The following is a 17,421-nucleotide window of genomic DNA, read 5'->3' as shown; positions in this document are numbered from 1 at the left end:
TTAGAATGTCAGGGGTCTGAAGAAGCCAAGCCAGGAGCAGAGATGACCCAAAACCAGTTACGGACATTGGACTTTGGTGACGATCCAACACTACTAAACCATATTGGACATTTACTACCAGGTGACGATCCAACACTACAAAAGTATGTTGATATTTATTACCACTACAAAACCGTGATGGTAATCTGTTACTAGGTAATAATTCAACAGTATAAAACCATATTGGTCATCTCTTAGCAGGAAAATTACTATCATTAAGAGCTAAAATAGCATGTAATGGCACTCTGACTTACTTCAATCAGCAGTGTGTATCACGTATCCGTTTTGGGAAAAAAGTTCAAACTAACATTTGATGTATTATTCCGTTTTGGGAAAAAAGTTCAAACTAACATTTGATGTACCAGTGTTAAAAATTGGTGTGGCCCAATCAGACAAAATCTGTGAAGAAGGAAAACAAGTTATGGTTGAAACGGTACTGGTAAAACATATTGAGTGAATTTTTATCAAACCCGCCTCTCGGAGACAATGAAGCTACCATTTCCACAAAGAAATATTTACTCTTCAAGTAGATGGTAAAAATGAACAAACCGGACTAACATCAAATAAAAACAGGACGAGCTGTGAAAGTGGTCAAGAATTACAAACGTCCAAATCAAAGACCTAACAATCCAGTTTAAAGATCTAACGTTTGTTCAACGACTAATCAAACGATAACTAGTGAGTCTATTCGTTGGTTATTTTTAAACAGAAAACTGGTTTGGAAAATGATCTGCGACTTTCACCCAACTTTGGATTTTTGATTAGATTAGTAAAGAAAGTATTACAAGTCTTCTTGTTTATTTGTTTGATTTCATCTTGCTAAGCCTAAGTTTTGTTATTCGTTATTGCATCTAACACTAAGGAAATATAACTGTAGCTACAATCCTCATCCATCCAAGTACACTTTTTAATGAAATCCTGTGCCTGATGTCCAATCTTCTGACGTATAGTTGTATTTACTTTGTGCAAGATGTTGAAGAATATTTCAATGTCACTGTATGACTGACTTTTATCTTGGTCGTTTCTTTTACAGGAAGAAATAGCTGAACGAGGATGAAAAGAGAAGAGATGAAGTTACAAATTAAGTATGCTACAAAGGAGGTAAAAAGTCACATTCTTAACTTTTCAGTAAAATTCTATTCACTCGTACTAGATTTATATTGGTAATTAAATATGTTATTTTATAACTATTCTGGATATCTGAATCTGTTAATTCCATGACATCCAACGCGATATGAAGAAGCAGTGAAACTGGATGTATCAGAACGAGGTTCTAACATTGTTTATAGTTTTTTAGTACTGTGACGTCACTGTAAACTGATCGCTTTAGGGAATAATATGTACAGTTCTTTCTGTTTAAAATTAGTCATACTCTCAGATCATAAGAACGTGTTCAGATCAGGGATATAGAATTTCCAAGATATGAATATCACTTCTACCTGATACTATTGGAGAACAAAAAAATGGATGAACGTGGGATACCGGCCATCCAGAAAAAAACCTAAAATACTCTAACTGTGATAAACAAACTGTACCGTCTTGTAACAGGTGAGAAAACACAGACATTAGGACGAGTAGCAAAAGCCCTCTATGAGATCTAAGTAACACAAATTGTTTGTAAATAACGCCCTCAAGCGGCTGTAAAATGAATCTAGTACTCATGCTATTCTTTACAAATATATATTATAGACTGTTACAAAAAGTCATTGCAAAACTTCTCTCACCGTACTCTCAATAGTACACAAAACGTATGAAGGACCAATATTGTGCTTTCGGCATGACAGCTTTAAAACAGAGCCATGCTGCAGGAATGTTGGCCAAATGCATGGTTAACAGATAGAACATGACCGGTTGTTGTGATATCGACACCAAAATTAGTTATAATATAACATACTCACCCTCTCCATATGTAATGGGTGCTTTATTAATCCGGTATTACTACAATGTAATACAATAAACAGAATTAATAGCATTTCTAATAATAAAGTATTAAATATTTTTATTGATTAAACCTAACCTTTAAATTTTCATAAATACAGATGCTAGAATAAATAAACTCTGTTGGTGAAATTGCAGGTGATGAATATTTTAATGTATTCAAAAGTGTTACCACTTACTACAATGACTAATAAGTTAACAATGGTATTACAACTTACTACCGTGACCAGTACGTTAACAATTCATATGTATTTCATGAATACACATCTTGGTAAACCTTTCCCTCTGCCTAGATATCACTTCAAATACATGTATATTTATCGTCACAGACTTACTGGAAAGAGAATAATCGAATAATCCATTGAAAGAATTCCAGCGACCAACAGGAGATTGTACAGGTCTTCATTTGGGTTGACGTGTTGCTGTAGCATCAGAGCTGACTTACGGAGTCTGGGATCAAACATAAACTTAAGTTTAACTGGTGGCGAAGATATCTGTTAACTGTTGAATTAAACTTATAATCACTTGTTAACCTTTATCAGAAGAAACAGAATACAATTAAATCCCCATTACACAAATAAGATACGAACTGATCCCGATCAAGTAATCAGAATACAATTAAAAAACAAAATACGAACTCATCTCTCACTAAGTGCATTCTGGTTCAGTAACAACTTGAAAAGAAAATCGCTTCTAATGTTTTCACTGGTTAAAATAAAAGCATGTTCCAATAGTTTGGCCGGCACTCATTAAGTGCATGTTCTAATTGTTTGACTGATATACATTAGTCACATGTTTTAATAACCTGACAGATGCTTCCTATGTACAAGTTTTGTTAGCCTGATATTTTTCAATTATATTTTTGGGGGTTATATTTGTATACAAAAAGTTAATAAAACCTTAGTCGAAGAGTTTTTATTTTTCTAACCTAGTCTGTTAGTGGTAAATTTAATGACGTTCATATCCAAACTCTTCATGAGGTTAGTTGTTTGTCTGAGGACTCAAACCACTGAAAACCGGGTTCCGATACTCGCAGCAGGCACAGCACAGATAACCAATTAGGTAATTTAATGAGCTCTACGTTTTATAATACTAATAATGACTATCTTAAAACAAACAGCAGAACGCTAGAATTCAGGGTTCGATTTGCGCAGATGACCCAATGTCACTTTTTAAAAAGACCCTGTTTTTAAGAATTATATTGCCAAACAGTGTTATATATAACTCAAATATGTTCAGTATTATCTCAGTCTTTTTAGTTGGCTTCTCTTCTAAAACTAGAATTTTGTCATTTTGAACAGACGCGTTTATGTTGTGACTGAGTGAACCAAACATATTCTAGAAAATGTGATAGAGTAACCTAACAATACGATGCGCCATAACCCAGGCGCGTTTGAAAGATGGACCTTTCTCCTTCAGGCCCATCTTTCGAAAGCGTTTGAGTGTCTCATATTTGTGTTAAATTAATTTCTTGGGTCTACGTGTTTTCTCTCATCAGGGAGAGTAGAACCAAGGCAGACTTCTTAGATATATTTTAAAGTGATATAAACAATTGCCTAAAAGACTCTAGTTTGGTAGTCATTCCGGTTTTACTACCTGTAATTACCTCGAATGAGGCTTCAAACGAACGCGGAACTCGTGAGCAAAATACGTGAAGCCGACGTCAAACAATAATGACGTAAATCCGTAAGTTGCCTGAGGAACTACTTTTATACACCTTCATGAAGGGAAAGTTAAAAAAATAGGAATTAAACTAAATGATTAAAATGTCATGTATGTTTTAAAGTTATTTTGTACACTATTGTAGTTTGTGTCTTTATATCATTATCTTCATATTCAGGTTGTACAGCGGAGGGAGAATTACACACTTGCGTAAGGTTACACACGAAAAGAAGTTCTACTCTCTCCAAAACACATTAATCTTAAGCCTTTAACCTTTACAATAAGTATTTTACTCATTCAAAGAATCTCAAAGCCTTATAAATCGTTTTTCCTTCAACTTACCCGTTCAGGTTGCACACAGTGACAGCAGGAAACTCCAACTCCAAATTGTTCTCCACGTCTAAGTTGACAATGACGGGATACTCCAAATATGACGTCACAAAGGTGATGCTGTGATAAATGCAAAATCCAATGCACAAGCAGAAATCGAAGACCCAGATGCAACGACGACAAAGAGTCGGTGGCTTGGCAATAAAATCTGTTGTTAAAATAGAAACATTTAGTACAGTAATTATCTTCCACAATAAAATCCGTTATTAAAATAGACACATTTACTTCAGTAATTATCTTCCACAATAAAATCCGTTGCTAAAATAGAAACATTTACTACAGTAATTATCTTCCACAATAAAATCCGTTGTTAAAATAGACACATTTACTTCAGTAATTATCTTCTACAATAGAATCTGTTGTTAAAATAGAAACATTTACTACAGTAATTATCTTCCACAATAAAATCAGTTGTTAAAATAGAAACATTTACAACAGTAATTATCTTCCACAATAAAATCCGTTGTTAAAATAGAAACATTTACTACAGTAATTATCTTCCACAATAAAATCCGTTCTTAAAATAGAAACATTTACTACAGTAATTATCTTCCACAATAAAATCCGTTGTTAAAATAGACACATTTACTTCAGTAATTATCTTCTACAATAGAATCTGTTGTTAAAATAGAAACATTTAGTACAGTAATTATCTTCCACAATAAAATCAGTTGTTAAAATAGAAACATTTACTACAGTAATTATCTTCCACAATAAAATCCGTTGTTAAAATAGACACATTTACTTCAGTAATTATCTTCTACAACAAAATATGTTGTTAAAATAGAAACATTTACTACAGTAATTATCTTCCACAATAAAATCCGTTGTTAAAATAGAAACATTTACTACAGTAATTATCTTCCACAATAAAATCCGTTGTTAAAATAGAAACATTTACAACAGTAATTATCTTCCACATGTTTCCAGCGAAAAAAAAACTGAAATTAAAGAAGCTGTTCTAAACCTAACTGTTTCCAGTACGTATAGCTGGTTTATTAAAACATAAAGAAAGAAGAAAAGTATTTGTTAACATCAAACAAAACATAGTTCAATACATATGTTTAGATGAAAATAGAACTACATAGAAACACGTGGGAACTGTAATACATACGTATATATCCAAGTGAATACCATATGACGTATGTCTAATACGAATTGGAAATCTGATTTGTTGCCCACTGGGCCACGCCAGATCCATTTATTTGTTTTATACTGATATATGATAGGGTATGTTGAACCTTATATAAGTTGGATTGGTGACCACTTTAATTTTGCAGTGTCCTGCAATACACATGACTAGGGACATTTTGTTTTATGTATTATTTAGGTAATCGGTTGATTATTCACTGAAAGTGAGAAAAAAGTTTATGTAATACATGATGTATTAGTGTATTTACCAAAGAGTACGTATAAGACTTCTCAGGTGTGACGGCATGTTATGTACACTGTGTGGTAGATCTTATTATATTACATTACTCAGAAATACTGTTTTACATTTGGTTTATAATTATAAATCTAAACGTAAGAGCAATATATATATATTTATTTAGTATCAGAGGTTAAACTCACTTTATAACGATAATGGTGGCTGGGTTTACTGAGGAATCTGTTTTGTGCCTTCAGTTATTTGGGATTAACTATTTCATTTATCAATTGTTTAATATTTCTGTTATAAAGAAATGAAAAGAATGAGAGACTAGAATGTTGAAAATTTATGGTTTGTGGATGGCATAGCTCAGCGCCTTCTACATATTTACTCTATGTTATATAAATATAATTTATTAGATGCGTTTCTTAAACATAAACAGCACATGAAATAATCCTAAAATACGTTTTATGATTTACGTAATATACATAACGGTTCAAATACACGACGATGGCCTGTAAATACTATAACTAGACCCTAAACTAATTACCCATAATTCAACATCAAAGCAACATACATACATAGGCCAGCATTAAAACTTTGGCCAAGTATATAATGTGGATAACTTAATCTAACTTGGATTATGCAACGTCACTAAATTAAAACATATAATTTAGGATGTATTGATTCCCAGTTTGGTGCCCTCGCTATTAACGACACTTCTGGTCATAATCCAAATATCACCTCAGGAAATTCGGCCAGAGAAGAAAACATAGATTATTTTAAATATTTATACAATACTAACAACTCAAAACAATGAACATTAAACCAAGTACAGACAGAGCAACTTTTCTATCTGAAGAATATTACAATGAATGGTCTTGAATATATGTACAAATAACGTTTTTAGAAAGAACTTAACTCAGGAGAATAACCCACGCAATGCGCCAGACTTAGAACTTTTTGATCTGTTTCTCACGGTTTTTTTTAACGTTACACCAACATCGTGGACATAAGAGAGGAGAAGCATAATAGAAAAAAAACATAGAAATATAATAGAAAACTACATTATTTTTAGCTTTATACCGAGAGTTCGAAACAGGAGTTCCCCAGCTGTGGGGTCGTAACAAGTTTATTCAACAAGAACAGGTTCTCTGTATCTGTAAATTAGCCCGATATCAATGTCCCCATTTTAAAACCCCTTCTGTACATGTCTACTGAGTTACACCCCAAATATAAATAAATCACTTTAATATGAACTCATTTTAATGAAGTACTATTGTCAAGTAAGTTATAACACTAGTAACTGATTCATCGTGAAGAAACCGGAGTTTAATAATGAAGACGTTTAACAAAACATTTTATTTATAAGGCTCTAACGTTTTGGAACAACTTATTCCATGATTAGCGAAAAATGACAGTTGTGTTACAGTGATGTTTGCTACTATGATTATAATACTATATGTCATAATCATAAGTTTATTTAGTTATTAGGAAAAGAGAAAATGGATAAATAAAACATTGTATGTATATATTACACTGTGACTGAGTTACGTGTGAAAATTGAGAATAATTTTAGGTCTAAAGTACTTTGTGAATCATTAAGGTCAGGCGGTCTTTAGCTAAGAATAGACTTATTTAATGTAAAGGTTAAGGTCTGAAGATCCTATGGTGGTGATAGATAAATCGTTAAATGAAATATTGTGACCTGTGTTTTCAGAATATGTACGAATGGTTGAGTGGCTGGGTTTAAGTAGTGGATGGTTGGTTCTGTTATATACTCCAAAATGTCCACAGACACTAGTTTTTAAGTGGCGTTTAGTTTTGCCAATGTACGTGATATTACAGTGGCTACTCGTTAATTTATACATGAACCATGAATGTATAGGTTTAGGCACTTGATCTTTGTACTGAAATAGGTGTTTGATACAGAGGCTAGGTCTGTATAGTATTGTACTGAAATAAGTGTTTGATACGGAGGTTAGGTCTGTATTTTATTGTAGTGTGTGTGTGTTTTACGTATAGCAAAGCCACAAAGGGCTATCTGCTCAGCCCACCGAGGGGAATCGAACCCCTGATTTTGGCGTTGTAAATCCGGAGACATACCGCTGTACTAGCGGAGGGCTTATTGTAGTGAAATAGGTGTTTGATACTGAGGTTAGGTCTGTATATTATTGTACTGAAATAGATGTTTGATACGGAGGTTAGTTCTGTATTTTATTCTAAACTGAATTTGAGGGTAGAAGGTTGTGTTAGAGACGATAGTTGTTTTTTTAATTAAAGGAAGGGAGATAATAAAGGAACCTTTAGGGACGGTGTGAACATTGGCTTGATGCTTGAAATTTGTTGTTTGGGGAACTTCGTGTAATATTTATTATAAAATCAGTCGGATAACCGTTGTTTAAGATGTATATATGTACAAGACAGTTTGCTTGTGTAAAATAAAATAATTATAACAAATTATCTTTAACAATGACGTAACTTTTGTTCCTTAATTTTAAAAGGAAAGATTTGAAACATTTAAAACTGCACGTTTCGCTTTCACGTGATCCGCTTGCTGTTACAGGTATAAACTTTACGAGCTGTTACGTATGATACTGTTATAATAGAACAAGGACTGCTGGCATACAAGGTTAAATTGAGGTTCTACCTGTCTTTCAGTATCGTATGGAAACTTTTCAATCATTTCTCAAGGGATTTTGGATTCAAATATTTCTAAGCTTATGGTAGGTCGTGCCCACATGCAAAGTGAAATAAAGCTGTGTTTTTAAATGGCAGTTTGAAGTTGAATGACATGCTTACAACCAATAAAGAGGAGAGATTTCTCACTATTCAGTTAGAGCCTGAAAAACGTTCTACCAATGTATGAATTTGAATCATGTGATAGAAAAGAAAGCTTATTCCACTGTTCTCTTAATGTGTACCTTATGTTCAACAAGCGTTTCTCTCCGTATGTGTACCAGTTGCTAAACTGTTAGATTGCATTTATATTTATATTTTGATTATATATTTATTATTCTGCAGCATAAAACATTACGGAAAGAACTTCTTATGTTTGTTATTTTATTACGTTTTAACAAGGAAATATGCTACATGTTTAAAACAAAAAAAAAACAATAAAAATACTCTTAATAAAGAAGAGAAGGTGTCACATTTGACATATATCAACCTACGGTATTTCACCCTTGGTATAAAGTGAAGTATCAACTTACGGTACTTCTTCAATGGTATAAAGTGAGGTAACAACCTATGGTACTTTGCCTTTACTATAAACTGAGGTATCAACCTATGGTACTTTGCCTTTACTATAAACTGAGGTATCAACCTATGGTACTTTGTCTTTAGAATAAAGTGAGATATCAACTTACATGGTATAAACTGAGGTATCAACCTGGTACTTTGTCATGGATATATACGGTACTTCTTCCATGGTATAAACTGAGGTATCAACCTATGGTACTTTGTCTTTAGAATAAAGTGAGATATCAACTTACGGTACTTCGCTCTTAGTATAAAGTAGACACGCAGGGCTTGAAAGTCTGTTACAAAATGGCTTTAATTTTACAGCATAAGATACGCACCGGAAAATGAATGTCTCATATTGCACGTGGTTCGTGTTACGTCAATACACGTAATATCATTATATAAATGTTTTGTGTTTCCTGTGATGCTTGGGACTTCCTGGTAGGTATACGTTAATACATTTCAAGTGAAATCAGGTGCAACATACAGTACACACACACACCCGTAGCTCAGCCGTAAGCTTCAGGTCTCATATTGCTAAAATTTAGGGCTTTATCACTAGAACGGCACATCAGAAACAACCAATCGTGAGGCTTCATTTTTCACAACAAGCAAAACGGGCGATCGTTTCAATTATTATAATAATATATAGAATGAAACACTACGTTGTTGGCACTCTGATGAAAGTAAAACACATACATTTATCATAAAACTCTCTTAACTCAACGTTGAATACAATAGAAACGGTTGTTTTGACGCGAAATGATCGACGTTACGCTTCTGTTTATAAGAACAAATCCAGTCTACAATAAAATGTGTCAGTAACTTTCTTCTTCTCTGTTCTTTAAATTAATCATAACATCATTTCTTTCATACTTTTTGACACATATTAATTGTTCACTTAACAATCTCCTGAAAAGAACGTAATCCGAAACGATCAAAACAATACAAATGTTGTTACTATGCAGTTTTTTTTTTTTTTTCAACGCGTAGTAAAACAAATTTTCCTTAAATCTATATTTTCCACTACCTTATATTAATATTATTTACTTAATAGTCTGCATGAACAAGGCACTTCCTTTCTCAATGGTGGCTGGGCAGGTGGATAAGGCACTCGACTCGCAATCTGAGAGTATAGAGTTCTAATTCCTGTCACTCAAAATTGCTCGCCGATTCATCTGTGGGGCGTTGTAAACTCACGGTCAGTCTAGCCATTCGTTGGTGAAGGAGTAGCCCAAGAGTTGGCGATTGGTGGGATGACTAGCTGCCTTCTCTCCAGTCTTACTCTGCTAAATTAGCGCAGATAGTCCTCGTGTAATTTTGCGTGAAATTCCAAAACAAACAAACTATCCTCAATAAGCTGTAAAACGAAACGTTAAGTGTCCAGTTAAAGAAGAATAACAAATGTTATGATACAGGATGGTTTATTTTAATGTTAACATGAATTTTCGTTCCATATATATTTTAAACGCATTTTGTTTTAAATTTATGGCTAAAGAAAGACCTCGATTCCCAAAGATATCTTGGTGTGTTAATTTAGCGTGTGCTATCTCATAGTAAAGCCACTTCGGGCTATCTGCTGACTCAACTGACGAGAATCAAACCGCTAATTGTAGCGTTGTAAATCCGTAGTTTTACCACTCTACCAGCGGGGACGTTAATTTAGCGTTTGTAAAGATCACCTGAATGTTGCCCCCACCCTGTTATATCTGTAGACATGTACTGCTAGAAACAGGGTTTCAATATCAGTGATGACGAGAAAACCAACTTGTAGAGAAAAATATATACGTATAAACGACTGGTTTGGTCGAAACGTTGTTCGCTCCTCTACGTAAATTTTTTTCAAACCAAACGAGCCGTTTTTACATATATATATATAGTGCTTCAATATTCGTGGTGGGGAGAGCACAGAAAGACCACTGTATAGCTTTGTACTTAATAACAACAACAACAAGTGAATGTTTAGTTTCACTGAGAAAGGATTGATTTGGTTTGTTTTGAATTTCGCGCAAAGCTACTCGAGGACTACCTGCGCTCGCCATCCCTACTTTAACAGCGTAACATTAGAGGGAAGGCGGTTAGTCACCACCCCCGCTAACTTTTGGGCTACTCTTTTACCAACGAATAGTGGGATTGACCTTGAGTTTATAACGCCCCCACAGATGAATGGGAGAGCATGTTTGAGCGACAGGAATTAGAACTCGAGACTCTCAGATTGCGACTCGAGCGTCCTAAACACCTGATCATTCAGAAGTGTGTGTAACTGAGAGTTGTAAAGTGAAACGTTGAATATCCAGTTAAAACAAACTTAGTGCAAAAAGACTGTCACACCAAACATACTCGCCCTTTCAACCGTGGGGGCGTTATTATGTGACGGTTAATCCCACATTTCGTTGGTAAAACAGTAGCCCAAGAGCTGGTGGTGGGTGGTGATGACTAACTCTCTTCCCTCTAATCTTACATTCTTCAATTAAGTACGGCTAGCGCAGATAGCCCTCATGTAGTTTTAGGCGAATTTCAGAAACAAACAATAAGATTGTTTGCTTCCATTATTAAAATGTTTAAATATACACTAAGAAATGATTTAAAAATCTATCTTACTTTGAATATTTGGCGCTGATCTGAACCAGTCTGACAGGGTGATTTTCTTATTCGCTTGGTTTCAGTCAATCAACAGTGAGAAGCCAATTCCAAAATAAGCATCTAAAAGTAAGGTTAACGTAAGTAATAACTTCTTGGCTCATGTTTTGCTGTCAACTTACTGTAAAGCTAAGTTGATTTAGATTTAGTTTCTATGAATTATCTAAGTTAGTTCTACTACAGTGATGGTCAAACGTTATTTAAAATAAATAAAATTCTCTCGTTTTATTATGAGAATTGGTTTGTTTTGAATTCCGCACAGAGCTACTCTAGAGATATCTGCGCTAGCCGTCCCTAATTTAGCAGTATAAGACTAGAAGAAACGCAGCTAGTCATCACCACCCACTGCTAACTCTTGGGCTACTCTTTTACCAACGAATAGTGGGATTCCTGATATATATGACCGACACATTATAACGCTCCCAAAACTGAAAGGGCGAGCATGTTTGGTGTGACGGGGATTCGAACCCATCACCCTCGTATTACAAGTCGAGTGCCTTAACCACCAGGCCATACTGGGCTTATTATGAGAATACATTGACCCTCTATGAGTAATCAGAGTAAAAATATATTTAATATTATTTTACCTACTTATGATTCACTTAGTAAAGCACAACCAGTATAATGTACGTTATATACCTATATGTATATATACATAAATTATATTTTACGTAACGGTTAACTTCATTGAGGAGAAATTATAAATAATTCTTAAAAACAGGGTAAAAATGAAAAAAATATAACATGTTATCACACAATAAAACTAAAAGTATTTAACATATAATATGAACATATGCTAATTTGTTATCTTGTTTATGGATCTTTATGTAGTTAAGCACAGAACTATTCAATGGGCTATCTGTATTACGCCCACCATGTGTGTTAAAACCTGGTATTTGATATATAAGCCTTCTGCTTACCACTGAGACAGTGGGAGCTGTATTATTACTATTACGGTATAAAACTTGATAATTTGTGACATCCTTAATTAAAATAAGAACCCTGGTTCCGCACCTGTTGGTTAATAAATTCGTTTTGATTTCAGTCATGGATCTTGCATAAGAAAACATTCCAATGTTTAAATCAGTGAATATATTCGTATTACATCTCAGTCTAACTAAAATAACCTTAAAAGTTGAATAAGGTTTGTCATATATATCAGGAATTTGGTTAAGGCCTAGAACCCAACCTTCTGATCTCCATTTTTCTGGTCAACCAGAACTTCTCAATACTGAGAAAGTCACTCTCGATTCAAAAGCTCTTTGAAGGTTATCGGTGACAGCCATGATTAACCATTTAGACAGGACCTCACGAGAGAACAGATCAGCTGTTCTCAGCCATTTCTGGCTTCTCAAGATCAGGTACAGACAACAAGATTTTCTTGACCTGGTTTCTGATCAGCCATACAGTGGCGACTCTCTCAGGACAGTAAGTGACGTCTTCAGTTACACAATAAACAATTTCTTTCTGTCCACAGAGGATAATTAAATCCCGGTTTAGAGAGCTGTAAATTGATAAACCTATTACTGATCCACTGAGACATTGTTTCGCTTTGAAATTCAACTGATTTCACTTAGAATTCAACAGCTTTCTTAGTCCTTTCCAATATATCAACACTACCAAAGTAACCAGAACGATCTATACAAATGAGCTCATTACAAGATTTCCATTTCAGTTGCTAAAGGAACATTCCTCGATCCTTGTTTCATATTTTAAAGATATAAATGGCATTAATTTTTTCCACATATCCTATGTGTTGCTAATTCCTATTAGGGCGTTAATAGAAACATCCTTTTAAGGTTATTAGTAACAGTAAACTCTAAAAGCACTTAAGAGAGGAAACGTGAGTGAAATGAAATTTCGGTGGGATATTTACTTCTTTGGTTTGTTTTGAATTTCGCACAAACCTACAAGAGGGCTATTTGCATTAACCGTCTTCAATTTAGCAGCGTGAGAATAGAGGGAAAGCAGCTAGCCATCATTACCCACCGCCAAATCTTGGGCTACTCTTTTAACAATGAATAGTGGCATTGGCCGTCACATTATAATGCTCCCACGACTGTAAAGATGAGAACTTTCGGTGGAATGTGAATTAGAACACGAAACTCTCAGAGTGCGAGTCAAACGCCCTAACCATCTGGTCATGCTGGGCTGGACAATCACTTGCCAACAATCATTCAGTTCTGGAACACCACCTACCTATTTCTCTTTTAACTATTCTTTGCAATTTCTCACTGCCTGGTAGAAATAGAGGTTCATATCTTGTAGTATACAGGCGTTTAATTCATGTGTGAATTAACAAAATACAAATTAGACACTTATAGTTAGCTACGGTGGGCGTTACCCTAATGTAGCTGACAAAAATAAAACTTCAGTATGGTGTCTTCAGAGCGTGTCCACCTGGTGTTGTACTGAAGAACAAGACATATAAAATGCGTTAGACCGATTATAAATGAAGTTACATAACCACATAACAATCTGTACGAAAGTATTGATGATGTGTAGTTTTTGTTACATGTAACTTATAAATGTTATAGAACTGACACTAAGGTACCAATGATGTACGTCAGTTGTCGTTACATGTCAGTTATAAAAGTGAATTTGTGGCAAAAGGCATCAGTTGTATAAGCTGTCGTTACATGTCGTTTGTGACACAAGGCACCAATAATATAGATAAGCTGTCGTTACACGTTAGTGTGTGACACAATGCACAAATGGTGTACATTAGCTGTCGTTACACATTATTTTTTTCACACAAGGCACCAATAGTATAGATTAGGTGTCGTTACATGTCAGTGTGTGATACAAGGTACCAGTATTATAGATTAACTGTCGTTACATGTCAGTTTGTGACACAAGGCACCAATGGTGCTATATTTAACTGTTAGCCGAAGGTTTTCGTATATTTGTTTACTAAAACTCTCGTAAAATGTGGTCTACTTTATTTAATGAGTGAAAAAACTTTTCAAGTAGATTTTTAAAAATAATAAATAAAAGTTAGAAACATATTTCTTTTAGAAGATAAATATCTGGGATATTATCAAGTTCCTTTGACAAAAGTCCCCCAGTGAGTAAACAGACTCGAAGGTCTAAAAATCCAAGCCAAACCTTGCCATAGTGGGCCCTTACAAGGGGTTTTACCTGTTGTATTACGCGAAAACGTAGTACACAACTGAATATAAAGCAAAAATAGCGGTTATTTCTTCAAGACTCGAGAATTCTGTTTTTAACACCTATCGGCAATAACCTTAAAACGTTGTTGTTTCTTTGAGACATCATTGGATACGTCTAGAAGGCAAGGTTTGAGCTGCAAAGGTTTTGTTTATCTGAGAATCAAGAATCATGTTGACGGGGGAGGGGACAACTCTAAAACTGTAAAAGTGTACAACCTGTATTGAATAGTTCCAACACTGCCCCCTGGTGAATAAGCAGTAAGTTATGGATTTATGATACTAAAATTCGGGATTTGATCCATGTATTGAACGCAGAAATGTAGCTCATTTTGTAGCTCTGTGTTTAACAACAACAACACTAACTGTTATAACTCATCGGTAAGCGTACAGCTAGCTCTATGACAGTAAAGTTCAGGGGTCATTGACAGCGTTAGGCATAGCACAGATAGCCAGTTACACACTTTTGCGCTGAACAACAAACATTCTAACACATTCATTTCCCTTTTATGGTTTCTTTGATTCGCTATTAATAAATGTGTGTTTTGATAAATTTAATAATATGTGTGTGTGTGTTTACAGTAACGGTAAAGAACATAAACATAACAAAACTAGTTAGTTTTTAACTAGTTATTAGAGAGGGTTTGACTTTAACTCGCTTTCTGAAGTTTTAAAACAATATTGGTTTAGGTACAAATTAAAAATTAGTTTTCATCTGCAAATCTTGATCAAAAGGTTTGTGTAAACTGGTCTTTAAGTCCTCAGTTCCTATACTTAGTTGGCATGTTCCGTCTGAACAATTTATTGGAAATAATAAATGGAACTAGTGTATAATACTCAAGTTAATGTAAAGAGAGAGTAGGCGGGCCTCACCTACTCACAAGCGAAAAAAAATGTTATTACATGATGAACAAATATAAAATTAACGGACAATTTAATATCATTCAGGTGTTAATAAACATTAATAGGTATATATATATATATATATATATCACAACGTTTTCATCCAAATTTAACGAATTGCGTTGTTTGTTTCAATTTCGAAACAATGAGTCAGTGGCTCATTGGTAAGACTAACTTTGGATTGTAATCGAATAATAGTCTTTAGTGGCTAAGCAGAATGTTTGAAAACTTATACTTCTAAAGTTTATAGTTCGATTATTGCGTCAGGGAAAGGGTGTATCACAAACAGCTCATCAGGCATCTTTGCGCTTACGTCAGAACATTTGAAACATGTAACTAGCACGCATTGCTTTCTGTTGGCTAACATGCACATTCGTGAAAACGAATGAATATTAGTATACTATTATTTTAGTTTTTAATACTTCAACAACAAGATAGTAATTCTGTACGTTATTGTTAATGAATACAAAGGGCTATTTTAAACATTTTATCACACTCTTAGGTTATACTGGTGAATTAGAACAACTAAACAGAGGTTCTTAGTGCTAACATGTGTTACTTTACCTTCATTTCCCAGCATGGCCAAGCGTGTTAAGGCGTTCGACTCGTAATTTGAGGGTCGCTAGTTCGAATCCCCGTCACACCAAATATGCTCGCCCTCTCAGTCTTGAGGGCGTTATAAAGTGACGATGAATCCTGCTATTCGTCAGTAAAAGAGTAGCCCAAGAGTTAGCGGGGGTGGTGATGACTAGCTGTCTTTTCTCGAGTCTTACACTGCTAAATTAGGAACAGCCAGCACAAATAGCACTTGTGTAGCTTTGCACAAAATTCAAACCAAACCAATCTTTCGTCTCCCGCGACCTGTACGATGTGTCTCTTATAGTAAAAAGCCGAGAATAGATGGTTTTCAAGGTTTACTGAAAGTGAATAAAGGAAGAAGTTTAATTATTACTTGCTGTCAAACTCTCTTTGTCTGACGACAAATTTCCATAAATTTTAATCAAAATTCGTCCATATTAGTTCAGGAAATTTATCTTACACACGAAAACAGTGCCTTCGGCACCATTACCTTATACACCAACTAGCAGTTTCTATATAGGCTTATATCATTTTGTCTTGTTTTTTCAGGTAACCCCAGTGGAAAGGGTGATGAGGTCTCACCCCATTAAAAACTAGATTTTAATACTTGCGGTGAGCACAGTATGGATAGCCCACTTACAAAAAATACGCAACAAAGCTTTTTACATTATTTGAGCGAAAAAGAAGTTTGACTGTCATTCTTATAACGCGGTCATAGCTAAATCCGATTGTGGGGTATGTTGAAAATAGAATAAAGGAATTAGATCAGACCAAACGAAGAATGTCCTATCAATAACAGGGAGGGGGCGTATCACAAACAGCTCATTGGGCATCTTTGCGCTTACGTCAGAACATTTAAAACATGTAACTAGCACGCAATGCTCTCTGTTGGCTAACATGCACATTCGTGAAAACGAATGAATATTATATACTTTTATATTAGTTTTTAATACTTCAACAACAATGTAGTAATTCTGTACGTTATTGCCAGTGAATAAAAAGGGCTATTTTAAACATTTTATCACACTCTTAGGTTATGCTGGTGAATTAGAACAACTATGCAGAGGTTCTTAGTGCTAACATGTGGTAGTTTACCTTCATTTCCCAGCATGGCCAAGCGTGTTAAGGCGTTCGACTCGTAATCCGAGGATCGCGGGTTCGCATCCCCGTCGCGCCAAACATGCTCGCCCTTTCAGCCGTAGGGGCGTTATTATGTGACGATCAATCCCAATATTCGTTGGTAAAAGAGTAGCTCAAGAGTTGGCGGTGGGTGGTGATGTGTAGCTGCCTTCCCTCTAGTCTTACGCTTCTTAATTAGGGACGGATATAGGAGATAGCCCTCGAGTAGCTTTGCACGAAATTCAAAAACAAATCAAACAAAACATATCAATAACCTCAGGAAGCTGGAATATTATTTTCATAACATCCTTCACTGGATCACGTAAATACGAGTCCATCCTGTTCGGGTCTGGTGGTATGTTTGTATTT

At 34.8% G+C, this 17,421-nt stretch overlaps 1 long non-coding RNA gene across 1 annotated transcript; it reads right to left on the bottom strand.

The window, feature by feature from the left end:
- Nucleotides 1-414: 414 nt before the first annotated feature.
- Nucleotides 415-8,963, bottom strand: LOC143240001 (uncharacterized). Its single transcript, XR_013021498.1, has 4 exons — nucleotides 8,893-8,963; nucleotides 3,982-4,163; nucleotides 2,313-2,427; nucleotides 415-1,082 (listed from the first exon to the last, which is right to left on the bottom strand). It is a non-coding gene; the product is annotated as an uncharacterized LOC143240001 (long non-coding RNA).
- Nucleotides 8,964-17,421: the final 8,458 nt, after the last annotated feature.

The sequence above is a fragment of the Tachypleus tridentatus genome, chromosome 13 (assembly GCF_004210375.1).
Source record: "Tachypleus tridentatus isolate NWPU-2018 chromosome 13, ASM421037v1, whole genome shotgun sequence".
NCBI classification, from domain to species: Eukaryota; Metazoa; Arthropoda; class Merostomata; order Xiphosura; family Limulidae; genus Tachypleus; species Tachypleus tridentatus.
Note: the sequence above shows the minus strand (reverse complement) of the source record. Positions and strands in the feature narration are given on the sequence as shown.